General features: G+C 33.8%; 1 long non-coding RNA gene across 1 annotated transcript; it reads left to right on the forward strand.

The window, feature by feature from the left end:
- Window positions 1-10,259: 10,259 nt before the first annotated feature.
- LOC128160637 (uncharacterized) lies at window positions 10,260-18,294 on the forward strand. Its single transcript, XR_008240309.1, has 2 exons — window positions 10,260-11,061; window positions 18,216-18,294. It is a non-coding gene; the product is annotated as an uncharacterized LOC128160637 (long non-coding RNA).
- The last annotated feature ends 812 nt before the right edge of the window (window positions 18,295-19,106 follow it).

Genomic DNA, 19,106 nt, shown 5'->3' on the forward strand with positions numbered 1-19,106 from the left:
TAATACACATGTAGAACAACACGTACAATGTAGATTGGATCACTGAATAAAAAGTTTGTAAAGATTTCAAATATGAATATATATTTATTGTAATTATTTACTTGAAAAATAAATGCATTTATGTAATGCATGTTAATTTGTGCTCTGCATATTAAACACAAACATATTAGTTTTAATCGAAATAATTATCGTACGATTCACCATGTCAACTTGCCATGTTTTGGTGGCAGGGGATAGGTTCGAAGGAAAGACCCGGTCAAAATTTTGAAATAAAGGGAGAACCTGAGGTTTGGCTGGTTATTTGAGGGGTATAAATTGCTAGAATATTTATTGCATTCATTTTATGAGCAGTATCTGCCTCACATTTCCTCAACCAAAAAAACTATCCCCTGCCACCTTCAAGAAAATGTCAATTTTTTAATAGGCTTTAAGTTGAACAATTTGGGAACAGAAAAGATATTCAATGTGTGTAAAATGGGAAACTGGCTGAATTTTTATGATTGTTCAACCCTGTGATGAGATTTGGGGGCCAAAATGTAACAGGGGGTGGTCCTTAGAAAAAGTGCAATTTTCTAGTATTTTGGGCTTGTCCTTATTTTAAAACCCTTTATTGGCATATTATTCCCATTGAAATCAGATGCAGGGTTGAATTTTGATTAACTGAATAATATTGCACCATTTTCTTTAAATTTTCTTGAAATTAATTGATAGCCATGCAGTTTTATGAAGTTTTAAACCCTTAGTTTTGATAAAAAAAACTGTTAAATATTGTTCTCTCTCAAGCTGAAACTGACAAAAAGTAGATTTTAAGGCTAAATATATATTTTACATGTACTACATGTAAATTACATGTAATTACATGTAATTCTAAATAGTTAATATCCGCATTTTAAGTCATTATAAGCAATTTTAAAATGTTTGATTGTCAAAAAAGCACCCCCATCCTTCGATTTTCTTCACCAACAACCCAAAAATGGGCTTTATTTCACATTTCTTTTGATAACATATCATAGATACATTAAATTCTACCATTTAAAACAAAACACTTATGTTTGGTTTCTTCTTTATTGACAATATATCAAGAAAGATTGAATTTGTGTGCGTTTTTTAACCATTTGTCATTTGCATGTATTTCCACCTCATGATGGGGTTGTGGTCATGATGTTCAAATTTGGTGTTTCTTTGTATGTAAAACATGTATTTCAGTCATTATAAGAAATAAATCTAGATCTTTTGATATTGGTTAAAGAATAAACAGAGAAATCAGGTTTCATCATCATCCGTTCAGTATATTTGGGAAATTACTCCCCAGGTAAGATGCCTGATTGCCATTTTCTAGGTACCTGTCCCTTATGAAGAGATGAAAGTGAAGGTTTTGTGTTTCAAATAAGTTGCTTTTATGTTCCAATAGAGTTTTTAAACCTGTTAGTACCATTTAAAAACAAAAAAGTTGCAAGGAGTAATAGTGTGTTTTTTCTTATTCCCATTTGCAGGGGGATAGGTGATACATATGAGTTGATTTCTCCTATGTGTGGGTACTAGATGTGAATATTTCAATGTTTTTACATCTTATAGGGATAAAGGTTTCTTGTTATAACTGATTTTGAAAGAAAAAATGTCTTTTGGATTGAAAGAAGTCATGATATATCTTGAAAACCTAACAGAAACAGGTTAAGGTGATTCAACCGGGAAAGGGGGGAATCCTTAAACAGCCATAACTTTTTTATTTTTCAATGAAATCAGACCAAATTTGAAAAGTTTTACTCAGTAAATTGCATGAACTTTCTGATTTTAAAGTGTTTTGGTTAGAGAGAAACAAACTCTAAAAGTTAAAGGTGGCAGGGGATAGTTTCGAAGGAAAGACCCGGTCAAAATTTTGAAATAAAGGGAGAACCTGAGGTTTGGCTGGTTATTTGAGGGGTATAATTTGCTAGAATATTTATTGCATTCATTTTGTGGATAGAGGAGCTCATGTCCATTTTATTGATATATGACACTTTTACACTGGTAGCACTTTTCATCAGATATGGAATGAAAATGCGAAACTGTGGCCAAAATTTTCACTTTCGGTTTTGTGCTTGAAAAGTGGGGTGGGTTCAGAAGAAGAAATGTCACTCGAAAAGAAGGTGATTGGCCTCCCATTAATTGGTGATTATTTGCATAGGTATACATTAAGCAACAAATCCTATGGTAGTTTATGGCAGTTGCTCGGGACTGGAGCGTAGTGCTGGACCCGTGAAAATGTGAAAAAAGGGTAATTTTTCAGAAAATTGTGAGACCGTCTCTGGCTTTTCTATATAGTGCTATATGTAAGTTGTACTTGTTTTATTCTGAAATGTTTAAAAATTCTCAAGAGTCGGAACCATGTGTCCCCTGCATGCAAACCAATTTTTAAATTAGCAAAAACAGTCTTCTCAAGATTTAATTATTTCACAGAATCATTGTAATTTGTTTGAGATAAGTTTATCTTTTATACATATTGATTCATTTAAGGTAAACTTTACATGCATATCACATCTACATTGTATGTAAACAATTTTAAAGTATGACAAATATATGTGGATTATAATAATTTTTACTGCATGTGCCTCAGATCTCTCTCTCTCTCTCTCTCTCTCTCTCTCTCTCTCTCTCTCTAACGCTTTTAATCTTGGCAAAGCATCAGAGAGCAACTTAATTTTGTAACAAAAATATCTCTGTCTAGTTAAAGAAATCAACAGTGCATTGAATTTTAAAATGAGCATGTAATTATAATATCAATCCCTCATTTTTTTTCTATGTGCAAGCAAAATCCAAAGCTTTGCAAAATAGTTCATGGAATTTTATGCGCATTATGCATAGTATTGTTTTTAAAACATCTAATTAATAATAAAACTAAAAAAAAAAACTTGCTAAATTTATTCGCAAAAAACCCCAGTAGAATTGACAAAACATGGTATAGGAGAAGCTTATACTTGACGCTGTTCGGATGGGTAATATTCCTTTGTAGTTTACGAATTGAAATATTGACTGTCGCACTACAGTAAAACAAATTCTCTCTCTCTCTCTCCTCTCAATTTGATATGTGTCTCTACCCCAAAAATTTTTTTTATGCTAATATGATATTATGACTTGATATGCAAATGTTTGTTTTTGTACTGCCTAAATGTTAATGTCATGTATTGGGATATGTCATACTTATTACACTGCATGGTCAGTGTATTTTTCTCCAGAAATACTATGCATATGTTAATGTAATCACAGCTATTATAAGTATGTTAACACAGCTAATTGATTTTTTTATTTCAGCCCAAAACGGACCCTTGTTACCACATGGCGGCCACATGGCTTTTACCTGTTGATTCTTGTGGTTTCAGCTTCTTGAGGTTAACCGGTCACCTCTACCCACATGCATTTTCCTTGTGTTCTACTGACTATTTACCGGTAATTCAAATTAAATCGGATAATGCGTGAACAATAGTGGAACTTTAAGAAAGCATCATGCCTTGTTGTGGTTTGTGTTTGATAAGAAATTATAAAAAACAAAATTAAGGCTGTTTAAAGAAATTTACAATTGTTAGTTGTGAAAATTTGTTTTTCAATAAAAGTATGCAATTATGCCTTTATTTTGTATTTTATAATGTACATTTGACCTTGAAATAACATCTGCTATAATAAGTACTTATTAAATGAACAAGAAACAACATATTTTTACCTTTTTAATGTATATATGCATAAAAAAATGTAGAAAAACAAGTCAAATTTGAACATTTTTCATGGAATTCTCATCTGTCTCCAGGTATATGACCCGGGTGTGTTTGAATTTAATTTTAACTGAAGGCAGATGTCTCACTTGTAGGTCTTACTGTTTTAGCATGGTTAAAAGGAGACTAGAAACCAGAATAGGTTAGATATTTACTAAATATGATTGTTAGCTTAATTTTTTCATGGAAACAAGAAATCACATGCAGGACAGCATGTCTATTTGTTAATAAAAATGCTACAAATCATCCAATACACAAAAAAAGATCAATTTTTAGTATCATTGACGATTGTTTTCAAATATGTGTGAGAAATGACTCAAAGAAATTGCCACAAGTTTCATAAAATTAGGTAAAAGATGTCAAACCATGTCTTCTTATGAAAATCAAAAGATAGGGGGAGGGTATACATGTAAGGGCATTTCTAAGTGATGTGATGCTTTTATCATGATAATATCATGTAGATGTATGAAGTATTGGATAATCTTTCTTATTTAAGGAGGTTGAACAACAATTGACCTCTAAAAGGTTGGGTAAAGATGTTTTACTATGGATAACCCTATGAATCTGTGTTTACTAAAGGAAAGTGGAAATGGTGGGTTCACTTAAATGGCCATATTTTTATTAAACCTCAATGGAATTGGCAATGTGTGGTATACTTTTTCTCAGAATTGCATTAGCTCTCTAATTCTAAGAATAAACGTCTTTTCATAAAATGTTAGTGTACTAAGTTAAAGGTAGCAAGGGACAGTTTCGGAAAAATAAAGTACCCGTTCATATTTTTGTAAAATTGAGAGTTGCTGTACTTGAAGGCTTATATGAGTGTTGCTAAGATTCATGAAATGAATTTTAATGATTAGTATTAGTTAGAGGGATGTCTCTTGTTGGAATTGGTATACAATATGAAGGCCCCTAATGTTAAGTACATGAGAAGCAGAGGTAAATTGTAAAACTTGCGGCTATTACTGCAGGTTGAGTTGACTTTTCACAGTGAAATTGCAGGTTACAAACGGGAGGTAAAATAACACGAAATGTAGGTGGATGGGACATAGTAAACTATACATCGGTAAGTTTCTAACATGTGAAACAAAAAAAACATCGTGCTCCAAAACATCGAAACACCCTACCCTGGAGATAATATTGTTAGGTTAACCCGCAAGTGGTCTGAAACTGTCAACATATTATTATGATACCACTTCTTTTTTAGAAGATATAGGCCCTCCTGTAATACATCTATTTAACATAAATAGAATTATAATCATCGGGCTCGGAAACATTGAATGTCCGTTCTGTGGGGACTGAAATTTTCAGTGTTACTTACCAATAGTCTAACACTATCACTGTTAAGTTAACCTAATAGTACATGTACCCTATCTAGTTTAACAGAATCGGACCCTACTGTACACCAAGGGAATTGAAAATGAAATACACCGACGTATATATCTTTGTTATCGACATTAGTGCTGTGTTTATCAAGCGGTGTCAACATTTTACAGTGTTGTTTTTTTATATGTTAAAAAAAGGTCAAAGAACATTGTACTAGAAAGCAGAGGCTCTTACAATATGTACCCCATGGGCTGAAGTTTTCAATGGCACCTACTAGTGGTGGACAGCTACCATTGTAAAAATTATACTTACGGAAAAAAAACAATAAAAACATCGGGCTCCGACACATCAAAACACCCTACCCCAGAGATGAAATTGTTAGTTCACCCACAAGTGCTCTTACACTGTCAACATATTGTGTTGATACAACTTCTTTTTTTTTAAAAGATATAGGCCCTCCTGTAATACATCTATTTAACATTTATAGAATTATTAACATCGGACTCGGAAACATTGAATGTCCGTTCTGTGGGGACTGAAATTTTCAGTGTAAGTAACCAATAGTCTAGCACTATCACTGTTTAGTTAAGCTGAAAGTACATGTACCCTATCTAGCTTAACAGAATCAGACCCGACTGTACACCAAGGGAATTAAAAATGAAATACACCAACCAGGGTTGGGGTCAATTACTTTGAAATGTACGTAATTAAATACTTTCAAATACATTGATAATTTTATCAATTACTTGCAATTACAATTACATGGATTTTTTCAAATGTAATTAATTACTCTTAATTACTTTGACAAATGTAATTAAATACATTTCAATTACTTTAGTTTTATTTTTTTTAAATCTTGAGAACAAATACATGTATAAACAGCAATGAGATATACACAAAGCTTTATGTACGGTATTTGGTTAGAAAGGTTAGCGTTCAGTTGAATCACCATTTATAGATTTTGCTTTAAAATTTCTAGAAAAATTTTTCATTGACTTTTTCATCCAGTATCATTCATCGAGTTTATGTTTGGTTCTGAACAAGATTTTCTCTATACTTAATTTTTGTTTGCGTAAATAGGTTTATTCAGTAAGTACAACTTTGGGGCAGTACAGCCTATCAGTATATAAAATAATAATGTCTATAATTCACAAGAATGTGATTAATTTAGAACCCCTAGATTCTAAAATAGGGGAGTTTTTTGGTATGAAAGGGGTTCACACCTGAACAAATTTAGACCTTTACCTATTGCCCTGGGCAGTGTGTCATGCTGTTTAAAGATATTAAACACTATAAGACTAATTTTTGTATAAACAAAAGCCCATGCCAAACAGGTATACAAACTAAACATCATTATAAGACACCTTTTTAAATTTTAAACTTGAAAAAAAAAGTAATTGAAATGTAATTGAAAAGTAATTGAAAATACATGATAATTTTGAAATGTATTTAAATACATTCAATTACTTGTAACTGAATGCAGACTCAATTACAAATTACTTCCAATTACTTTGAAAAATGTAATTAATTACACTCAATTACAAATACTTTTTAGATCACCTGAGCCAAAGGCTCAAGTGATCTTTTCTGATCACAATTTGTCTGTTGTCTGTCGTTGTCGTCGTCGTCGTCGTTGTAAACTTTTCACATTTTCATCTTCTTCTCCAGAACCACTGGGCAGATTTCAACCAAACTTGGCACAAAGCATAACTGGGTGAAGGGGATTCAAGTTTGTTCAAATGAAGGGTCACGCCCTCTTTAAAGGGGGGATAATTTAGAATTATTAAAAAATTGTAGGTATTTTTCAAAAATCTTCTTCTCAAAAACTATAAGGCCAGAAAAGCTGTTAACTTGTATGGAAGCATCCTCAGGTAGTGTAGATTCAAGTTTGTTCAAATCATGGTCCCCGGGGGTAGGGTGGGGCCACAATGGGGAGATAAATTTTAACATAGGAATATATAGAGAAAATCTTAAAAAATCTTCTTCTCAAAAACTTTTAGGCCAGAAAAGCTCAAATTGGAGTGGAAGCATTCTAAGATAGTGAAGATTCAAGTTTGTTTCAATCATGCTCCCCGGGGTAAGGATGGGGCCCCAATGGGGGGGGGATGAATTTTTACATAGGAATATATAGAGAAAATCTTTAAAATCTTCTTCTAAAAAACTATTAGGCCAGGAAAGCTGTAACTTGTATGGAAGCATCCTCATGTAGTGTAGATTCAAGTTTGTTCAAATCATGGTCCCCGGGGGTAGGGTGGGGCCACAATGGGGGGATGAATTTTTACATAGGAATATATAGAGAAAATCTTTAAAAATCTCCTTCTCAAAAACTATTAGGCCAGAAAAGCTCAAATTGGAGTGGAAGCATTCTCAGATAGTGAAGATTCAAGTTTGTTCCAATCATGCTCCCAGGGGTTAGGATGGGGCCCCAATGGGGGGGGGGGGATGAATTTTTACATAGGAATATATAGAGAAAATCTTAAAAAATCTTCTTCTCAAAAAGTATTAGGCCAGGAAAGCTGTAACTTGTATGGATGCATCCTAAGGTAGTGTAGATTCAAGTTTGTTCAAATCATGGTCCCCGGAAGTAGGGTGGGGCCACAATGGGGGGGGGGGGTAATTTTTACATAGGAATATATAGAGAAAATCTTTTTAAAAATTCTTCTCAAAAATGCTCCAATTTGAGTGGAAGCATCCTCAGATAGTGCAGATTCAGGTTTGTTTAAATCATGGTCCCCTGGGATAGGGTGGGGCCACAATGGGGGGCCACAAAGGGGGGGGGGTATATAGGAATAGAGAAAAATCTTCTTATAGATACAACAAAAGGGGCTTGGTATTTACCATAAAAATATGTGGATAAAAATCGGCGGATATTTTAAATATTTAGCAAGATCTACCGTACTTAGTTGTCAAGATATTTTGATTTTGTTACTGTTATGATAATTTGATCAGAGTTAAGGCTATTGTTGCTCAGGTGAGCGATGTGGCCCCTGAGCCTCTTGTTTCAATTACCCCATCCCTGACACCGACGTATATATCTTTCGTGTCGACATTAGTCCTGTGTTTATCAAGCAGTGTCGACCTTTTACAGTGTTGTTTTTATATATGTAAAAAAAAAAGGGTAAGAGAACATTGTACTCGAAAACAACAGAGGGTCTTACTCCGTGGGCTGAAGTTTTCATAGCACCTACTATAGTCTGTCCCAAGATATCCTGAATTCAGATTTTGCTTAATTGCTTGATATTTATAAATACCCCAGGGTTCAAACGGTGTTCATTCAAAAGTATGAAAAATTTCCAAGATTTCTCAGTCGAAACGCCCCTGTTAGCTTATCAGGTTTCAATACAATGCTAAAAAATGTGATGTCTACGGGTATTTTGTATTGCAGCAAGCCCGGATGATAACGTTGAAAAATTGCGCGATGTATTCCGAATGGAAAAAAGATGTAAACATTCTCCATTAAAAATCTCCGTAAGGAATCTGTTTTTGTTCCTGTGAATTTTTCCGAGTGAAAGATGATAATGTGTCAATGAAATTATCTTGGAAATTGTCCCTTCAACTATTTTAATTGCACTTCTTTCGCAGGTATGTGTATTTTTATTAAAAATCGTCCAAATGTACTGCATAAATATCTTGGGACAGACTATAGTGGTGGACAGCTACCATTGTAAAAATTATATTTAGGGAAAAAACAATAAAAACATCGGGCTCCGAAACATCGAAACACCCTACCCCTGAGATGAAATTGATAGGTTCACCCGCAAGTGCTCTCACACTGTCAACATATTGTGTTGGTACAACTTCTTTTTTAAAAGATATAGGCCCTCCTGTAATACATCTGTTTAGCATATATTTAAGCATTGAATGCTTATTTTTGGATGTCGTCGGTCCTATGACACACCAATGCGGTGCAGACAAATTGAATACCGCGCGTTAGCGCGGTATGATAATTTGTCTGCACCGCATTGGTGTGTCATAGGACCGACGGCATCCAAAAATAAGCATTCAATGCTTATATTTATATTCATACTGATGATTTTTTTGTATAAAATATATGTGTATCGTCGCTGTAAAGCCATTATATACGCTCTCAGTCAGGGATATGAAACATACATGGAACAGCCATATTAACATGTTATTTATAGTACGCTTCCACGGCTAAAAATATAGTGCCATAAAATTTGTAGAGAAAAATCTTTTTAATTAAGGAGTAGATATAATTTATTGCTTATTTTTCAAAAGTACATATCAATCTGGTTATGTAAGATTGAATGTTTCATTTAATGTTACAAAAATAAATATACTCAAAACACGTGGTGACGTTCATATTTATGCTCATGGCGCATGAATTAGCCAAGTGTATTCATAGAAAATTGAACGTCGCAGATTTCCAATGCAAACATTATAAAAATAGTGCCTGTTTGGGAGGGTACCAGTTGAAATTGACACCCCGAGAAAACCATTGTCAACCGACGCTTCCACTATTTATTGTATTATACTGAATGTCTTAATTTTAATTTTATAGCAAATTACTGCTTTTTTATAGAAAAGACGCGAGTTCTACGGCGAACCGTACGCGAATAATTTACGCGCATGTAACAATTCGTTCTATCGGCCCGTTGCTAAGTGTGTTGCTAACGCTGAGGGTATTAGAACGGATTGTCAACTGCTTCTAAACCAAACAGATTTCAGTATTTAACATGAAAGTATAATAAAAAGGGAAATATACACTGAATGTAAATATAGAATTATAAACATCGGGCTCGGAAACATTGAATGTCCGTTCTGTGTGGACTAAATTTTCAGTATATGTACCGTATCTAGTTTAACAGAATCTGACCCTAATGTTCTGAATTAAAAATGAAATACACCGACGAATATATCTTTCGTGTCGACATTAGTGCTGTGTTTATCAAGCGGTGTCGACCTTTTACAGTGTTGTTTTTTTATATGTTAAAAAAAGGTCAAAGAACATTGTACTCGAAAACAACAGAGGCTCTTACCCCGTGGTCTGAAGTTTTCATAGCACCTACTAGTGGTGAACAGCTACCATTGTAAAAATTAAATTTAGTGAAAAAAAAAATAATTCATCGGACTCCGAAACATCGAAACACCATAACCCGGAGATGATTTTATCATAACGGAAATTCTATAGAAATTGGTTAAAGTGCATGCATTATACAGATAGCGTATGTCTATTTATGTTCATGGAGAAATGTGTTATTAAGTCCAGTGATGAGCCTGTCGACGCCGGGTCAGAAATATAAATAAAATGCTACCACTGACCACGGTGCGTCAGATCATTAGTATGCACTTGATCGCATTTACTTATTAGGAGGAGAATGTTTTAGCGCAGTGTCTGTGCGTATAAAATGGGGGTGCGGGAAACGCAGCTCTCCAGTAGTCATCTGGAAGCTGTCTTTCTGCCTCCTCTTTTTATACAGACTGGGACACGGGCTACTCCCCATGTAGAGGAGGAGCCTTTCCAGTAGCACCTTGGCTAGGGCACCCGCCAGGTGTGGGCATGTTGGGAATAAGATCTCGAGGATCAAATTAAATATCATAACACTCCATATAACTCCCTAGTGGAATTTTATAAAACAGTACTGAAATCGTTATGATATAGTAGTGGAGAAACCGGGATCGAGCGTTATGATATAGTGGTGGAATCCGGGTTTCCAACTTGTCCTAGCCGCCCCACGGAAAAGCCATCAACGACATAACGGACACAATTGGGACACAAACCTAAAGCAACAGCGCCTCCACAGCATCGTCTGATCATTACCACGGACGCAAACAACGCCTGGGATGCTCTTCAACACCCGGGACCGAATCGATTCCCTGGACGTAATCAACGCTTACAGCATATCAACGCGGACGGATACAACGCCCCGGACGCACATCAGGTCCCGGACATTAACAACGCACCGGAGAACCTCCCTAGCATCAGCCAGGAATATGTAGCAACGAGAACTACATGACACAGTACAAACAGCAGGTAGAAGCTCTCTTTTGTCTACCTTTAAAATGTCTTCACTTATCAAATTAGAGAAATTTAAAGGAGATGGTACTCAGAATGTCAAAGCATGGTTACAAAGTTTTACGCAGTGGGCCAAATTACACGATTTACCAGATTCCAAGGAGGTTAATGCTTTTCCGTTTTATTTAGAGGGTCATGCCAAAGTATGGTATGATTCATTACCGTATGAACAAAAAATTAACGCAACGCTACTAACATCTCTTTTTCAGGAAAGATTTACAGAATTAGAATTTTTTTTTGGATTTGTCGGTATTACAATTGAAACAAGAAAAAAACAGAACCTGTTGAAGATTTTTTAACAAAACTTATAAAAAAGGGAACTATTAAAAATATTCCAGAAAAAGTTTTACTTTCAGTTGCAATGAATGGTTTAAGATCTGATATTAAAACACATGTTGTTACGCAGAATCCCAAAACAATGGAACAGTTAAGGCAAATTGCAATTTTGGCAGAAAAATCTCAACCAAGTCAAATTACAACGTTAGAGACGTATGAAAATTTGTTGTCAGAAATTAAGAACTTAAACGAAAAAAAATGATGCAAAGACAGAAGTTAGTGAAATGAACCGTATGATGCCGCAAACTCAAGATTATTCCCCACAATTTGTAGCGCAACGACCACCTGTTTTTCAGCAAAGGGTTAGATATTACTCTCCGTCACAAAAAACACCTATTTACATACTAAGACGGCAGAATATCAGGGTAAATAGGTCAAGAACGACTAGATACGCGTTGCCCGATGTCAATGTAACACCTACTGCACAGCAGCAGCAGATAACACAACACCCCCGCATGATCGCTAAGCAATGTTATTTTTGTCTAGGCATGTGCATGGATAGATCAAGATGTCCAGCTCTGAATGCCTTCTGTTATAATTGTAACAGAGTTGGTCATTTTTCAAGGGCTTGCAAACAATCATGTTTTGTTCGACAAAAGAGATTCGCACCTATCTCCAGAAAATGTCTTTTAAATTCAAAAGTGCAAAATCCTATTTATAAGAGACAATCTCAACAATTAGAATATGACCAAAATAAAACTCAAAATTTTAAATCAAATCAACAATCTAATCGCAAACAAAAGAAAAGTCAAAAGAATTCAATAGAGTTGCAAGAGATGGAATCCCGTGATGCTTTAATTTCTTTTAAAGGAAAATGTTCTATTCCAGTGTTTGTACAAAGCGCTAGGTTTAACGCTCTTTTAGATACAGGGTCAGCAATTTCAGCCATTAATTCAGAAACTTTGAACAAAATCAAAATTAATGAAAATAAACTTAAATATTCAGAAATTTCATTTATCACTGGTGCTGGGGGAACGGCACATACAGTTAATGGAAAAATCGAATTGGAGTTGAAAATAGGAGGTCTTAAATTTAATCAAATATTTTATGTCATTCAAGACTTGTGTAAATCTTTAATTTTGGGAACCGATTTTATGGAAAAACAAAAGGCATGCATTGATTGGGATACGAAAACATTGTATTTACAAGAGTTTTCTACTTATGTTAATATAATTAACGTAAGTAATGGGTTGGCCAGAGTCTCAAAAACAATTACCGTACAACCAAACGGCTTTGCAAATATTCCAATAAAACTCTCGCGCACTCAGAAAAACCATACCGACGGGCAATACACAAAAGCAGCTCGCAATCGCAAAGTGTCTTGTAATTAATCGGCCGAAGCGCGTGTTTATACAAGTAGCAAATGCATCCAATAAGAACATATGCTTGACCGCGGGCACGATAATAGCTACAGTGAGTACGATCCGTACACAATTGCAAGCTATTTATTCCATGGACGGAAATAACACAACTAGCAAATCAAAATATAAACATGTACCGTTAGACTTAACATCAGCTGTTTTATCAGATCAACAAAAACAAATATTTCAAGAATTTATTAATCAAAACAGTGATGTATTTGCAGAATTGGGTAAATGCAACAATTATTACCATTCCATCATAACAGAAACTGAAAAACCTATTCAATCGCAGCCATATAGAACATCGCCGAAAGCAAAGTTGGAAATTGAAAAACAAATTAAACAAATGTTGCAATACGATATAATTGAAGAAAGTACTTCTGCTTATGCTTCTCCGGTTGTTTTAGTCAAAAAGCCTAATAATGAGTATAGATTTGCGATTGACTATAGAAAATTGAAAGCGGTCACTCAACTTCAAACTTTTCCAGCTACGCGTTTAGATGATGTATTTGATGCAGTAGGTCAAACTAAAGCTCAAATATTTTCAACCCTAGATTTGGCTTCGGGGTATTTGCAAATTGCCTTAGATGAACAAACAAAACATAAAACTGCTTTTTTTACGCATGATAATTTATATCAGTTTAAAAGAATGCCTTTTGGATTGGTAAATGCACCTGCGACTTTTCAAATGCTCATGAATATGATTTTGAAAGGTCTTACGTGGAAACATTGTTTGGTTTACATTGATGATATTATTGTATGGTCAGTAAGTTTTGAAAATCATTTAAAACATCTTAATTTAGTTTTTCAAAGATTACGAGACGTAAATTTGACATTAAAAGCACTAAAATGTTCATTTGCAAAACCAGAAGTAAATTATTTGGGACATATTATATCAAAAGACGGAATAAAAGTAAATCCATTTAAAATTGACGCGGTAAAATCATATCCTTTACCTAAAAATCAGCATGATGTTCGCAGTTTTCTTGGTCTAGCAAATTATTATCGAAAAGTCCAAAATTGCGTTACCTTTAAATAGATTGTTAACAAAGAACGCGGTGTTTAAATGGACAAAAGATTGTCAAACTGCTTTTGATTCATTGAAACAAGCTTCAACAAATACTCCAATTTTAGCGTATCCAAATTTTCAAAAACAATTTATTTTATCTTGCGATGCGTCTGGAATGGCAATAGGTTATGTTTTGGCACAAATTGGAGATGATGATAAGGAACATGTAATCGCATATGGGGGAAGAGCGCTTACCAATTCGGAAAAAGCATATTCTGTTACGGAACAAGAAATGTTAGCGTTGGTATCGGCTATTGACCACTTTCGCGTTTATTTAATTAACAATAAATTCATTGTTAATACCGACCACAAAGCGCTTACATGGTTAAAAACTATAAAGCATACAAATGCAAGATTAATTCGATGGGCTTTAAAATTGCAAGAATATACATTTGATATTAAACATAGACCAGGAATAAAACATCAGAATTGTGATGCTCTTTCAAGAAGACCATACCCAGATCAAAACATTTCTTTCTCAAAATAAAAATGCATTCTCCCAAGATGATGATTTGTTACCGTCAGAAAAAACAGAAATAACATTCATTTATCCGAATGAAAATTATGAAGAAATTTTAAAAATGACTGAATATGTAACAGAAAATGAAATTGCAACAATAAATGTACTATCAGAACAAAAGCAAATTAAAAATGAACAACAAAATTGCCCATATTTTAAACATATTAATGAATATATACAACAAGGAGTTCTTCCAGCAGATAAAAATCGTGCAAAAGCAAAACCGTATGAGGCAAATCAATATGAAATCATAAATGATGTACTGTATCACATATTCCAACCAAGAACTAAAAATAAAGAAAAAACGGAAGTAATTTTAAAACAATTAGCTGTTCCGGAAAAACTAAGAAATGATGTCATAAGGTCATATCATGATTCAATAGCAGGTGGATGTCATTTAGGGGTTCAAAGAACTTATGTGGCAATTAAACAAAAATATTTTTGGCCAAAGATGTATCAAAATATTTACGATTTAGTAACGTCATGTGACATCTGTCAAAGGGTTAAACGAGACACGTCAGCTCGCAATACACCATTGCATCCCTTGCCAGTCCAAGGTACCTTTGATAGATGGCATATGGATAGTTTGGCAGGGTTACCAAAAACAACACAAGGCTATCAATATATTCTATTGGTTACAGTTTCCTTGTCACATTGGTCAGAAGCATTGCCAATGAAAACTTAGGAGGCTACTGAGGTTGCTCATTTATTATACAAAGAAATTTTTACTAGGTACGGGGCACCTAGAACTTTGGTCAGTGATAGAGGACAGAATTTTATGTCAAAAATAGTGCAGATATTGTGTAAAATTTTTCAAGTGACACGACACGTCACAAGTTCGTATCACCCACAAAGCAATATAGCTTGTGAGAGAATTAATTCCACGCTTGCACAATCGTTACGCGCCTATTGCCAAAAATAACAAACGCAGTGGGATTCAGTTTTGCCCAGCATTTTGATGGCATTCAGAATGAGTCCCTCAACGCAATCAACGGGGTTTTCGCCATATTATATGGTATTTGGAAAGGAAATGTTTTTACCGTTAGATGTTGCGTTGTTGCCATCTGAAGAATTACAAAAAGCACCTGATGCATACGTAAAAGAATTAATCCATAAAGTAAAGATTATTCAAGAAATCGCACAACAAAATGTAAAAGATGTACAAAAACTAAATAAACAACGGTATGATAAAAAAAACAAACGAACCACAATTTCAGATAAGAGATCAAGTGCTATTTAAAATCATGAAACGTACACCAGGGAAAAAACATAAACTTCATCCTAAATGGGAGGGTCCTTATTATATAATTAAGGTTAACCCAAATCATTCCTTTAGGTTACGCCGATGTGATAATCACATTGAGTTGAAATCGTCGGTTCATGCGAATCGCTTAAAGTTATATAAGGATCCGCGAGATTTCCGACCACCACCTGTTAATGATAAGAATGGTGAAGTACAAAACAATAATCAAAATACTGTAAATCGAGATGATCTAAATAAGCAAAACTGTCAAAATAATGCGAAAGACAGAGCTAATCAAGATAAAGATAATAAAAAGCCAAATGGACAGTGGCATGAAGTTAAAAAGTTGTTGAAATCGAAATACATGAATAAAAAACGACATTATTTAGTTAAATGGGCGGATGGATCAAAACCCACTTGAGAACCGTCAAATAACGTATCACAGTTTTTAAAACAATTATATCATTCGTCAGTAAAGCAAAGAAAAAGAAAACGATATTGAAAAAAAAAGTATAACAATTGTATGAGAGTGTGAAACTAAAAGAAATGATATGAGGGTTATATAATTCAACAGTGACACGAAGAAAAAAGTGCATATTACTGAAATAAAAAAATTGATAATGTTGATAATCAGAATAATGATAATGATGATTACAAAATAGAATAAAGAAAATGAAGCAAAAATTGTCATATGATAATTAGAAAAAGAAAAGAAATGTGTGTCAAAATTGATAAGGTAAAATCGAACATAAATATGTATTGTATATATAAATGTTATAAGAAAAGAATATGATCAAATGCATAAAAAGGGATATCGTTTATTAAGGTTGGTTTCAATAAATTTGTGCTCAATCATTTTCAGTCTTCATCATTTGTTTCTTCTATCAGGGTACCCGCTTTCTTATCGTACTATTTTCACTTTATTACATATTAATGGGCACATTTTGATTGATTTGTCTTCCTTATTTCTGCGAGAATCATACCTTTTGTCATACAATATGAGCACCGACTCATTTATGGTGTAATGTTTCAGGGCAGATTATAATGTAATCGAGTCCATTCTGATCACATACCTCCCATCAACTAGGCATATGATAGATTCCGTAGTTTGATGAATGAAATAATTACTGAGTGTTTAGATGTATGTAATTATTAACATGAAATATAAAGGAAAACTAATATATGTTAACAAATGCAATTAATGCATGAAATAAGGCACAAGATATATCTTTCAAAATAACAATGATTTTTAAAGAAATGACATGTTTACCTAATTTTCATATATGATTACTATTAACTAACAGAAAAGTATGTACATGTATTGTTTATCAGTTCAGTTCAGTTATCAATCTTCCTTCTTGTGTATCGCATTGGCACGTGCAACCACCGGCTGTTAATGATAACATCACAGTTCTTAGGTCAGTTCATCCTAGACTAATGGTTATTTGGCAAGATTGTTTTTACGAGAGAGCTAGCATCAGCGTCTTTACAAATACATGGGTTAATTAGCATCACTGATAACTAAAGAAAATAGATTAAAACAGAAAATAAAACAAATCATATTGTCAATACTTTGTGTTGACTTTAACAATCCTGATTACCGTTTCAAAAGAGATAAGCATCTATGCAAAATGACCTCTTTTCAGACACAGATGTATTCTAACGTGTTCTGTGAATTGGTTGAAATGATTTATATTATAACATTTGACCTACTATTTAACATTTCGGTCACATTTATCAAAAACTACAAACATCACTAATTAATTCAATATAAAAAAAAAGTAACAACATACTTAAAATATCCTTAATTTTAAAATCTTTTATTAATGATTTTTTATATTATTCTAGCAGGTTTTGTTTTGAAAATTTTTAATTTTTTAATCGGTGCAACACACCTGTGCATTGGGTCTCGATATATCATCCTGAAATAGTTATCAATATTTGTGTAACACACAAATCAAGGGTTAATAATATGTTAAATTTAAAAATAAAATGCATGTATACAAAAACGTAGAACTCTTGGTACATAGAATTCTTTGTAACATTAAAAGCATATTTTTGTCTCTATTCTCTTGTCCTCACAGCTTTATGGTAGAAAAAAAATGTATTATGGTTACTGCTGACGGTCATACTGAGATTCATGTATAATTTTTCGGTAATATTAATTGTATTTTGCCAATATGGTTACTTGATGACAAACAAATATTTTGCGAGACAATAAATGAATAATTTTTTACAAACAATATTTATTTTGACGATGTGCTCTTTTCCACGGATGTGATATACAAGCGTTGAACTTTGATTTTGTGAACCTTAAATAATAATTGGGTTAAGACAATAGTGTTAATGAAAATTATATGTGATCAAATGATTAATATCGATCTTAGTTTATCATGTATTACTGTGAAGCACTAGTCTAAAGAGTTTGGCGACTCTATCCAGATAAAATGCATAAGCTAAAATGTTGTTAATATATATTACAATAGTGTGTTCCTTATGATACAATATTTTATTGTGTGTTGTAATCCTTTATTATTTTTTGTGTGTTTTTGCAAGATTTTAATTATCTTTTTCTCGTTGTAGATGTATATGTACGAGCCATCTGAATCACAGCGAAGATCCGAATAAAATTCAAAATTATATTAAATGTTTTTAATCTTGAGGGCAAGATTTTTTGTTAGTGGGGGGAATTTATCATTACGGAAATTCTATAGAAATTGGTTAAAGTACATGCGTTATACAGATAGCGTATGTTTATTTATGTTCATGGAGAAATGTGTTATTAAGTCCAGTGATGAGCCTGTCGACGCCGGGTCAGAAACATAAATAAAATGCTACCACTGACCACGGTGCGTCAGATCATTAGTATGCACTTGATCGCATTTACTTATTAGGAGGAGAATGTTTTAGCGCAGTGTCTGTGCGTATAAAATGGGGGTGCGGGAAACGCAGCTCTCCAGTAGTCATCTGGAAGCTGTCTTTCTGCCTCCTCTTTTTATACAGACTGGGACACGGGCTACTCCCCATGTAGAGGAGGAGCCTTTCCAGTAGCACCTTGGCTAGGGCACCCGCCAGGTGTGGGCATGTTGGGAATAAGATCTCGAGGATCAAATTAAATATCATAACACTCCATATAACTCCCTAGTGGAATTTTATAAAACAGTACTGAAATCGTTATGATAATTTTATTAGGTTCAGCCGCAAGTGGTCTCACACTGTCAACATATTATTTTAATTGAACTTCTTTTTTAAAAGATATAGGTCATCCTATAATACATCTATTTAACATAAATCGAAATATAAACATAGGGTTCAGAAACATTGAATAACCGTTCTATGGGGACTGAAATATTCAGTGTTACTTACCAATAGTCTAGCACTATCACTGTTAAGCAAAGCTGAAAGTACATGTACCCTATATAGTTTAACAAACTCAGACCCTACTGTACACCAAGGGAGTTAAAAATGATATAT

Source organism: Crassostrea angulata, chromosome 8 (assembly GCF_025612915.1).
Source record: "Crassostrea angulata isolate pt1a10 chromosome 8, ASM2561291v2, whole genome shotgun sequence".
In the NCBI taxonomy this organism is placed as follows: Eukaryota; Metazoa; Mollusca; class Bivalvia; order Ostreida; family Ostreidae; genus Magallana; species Magallana angulata.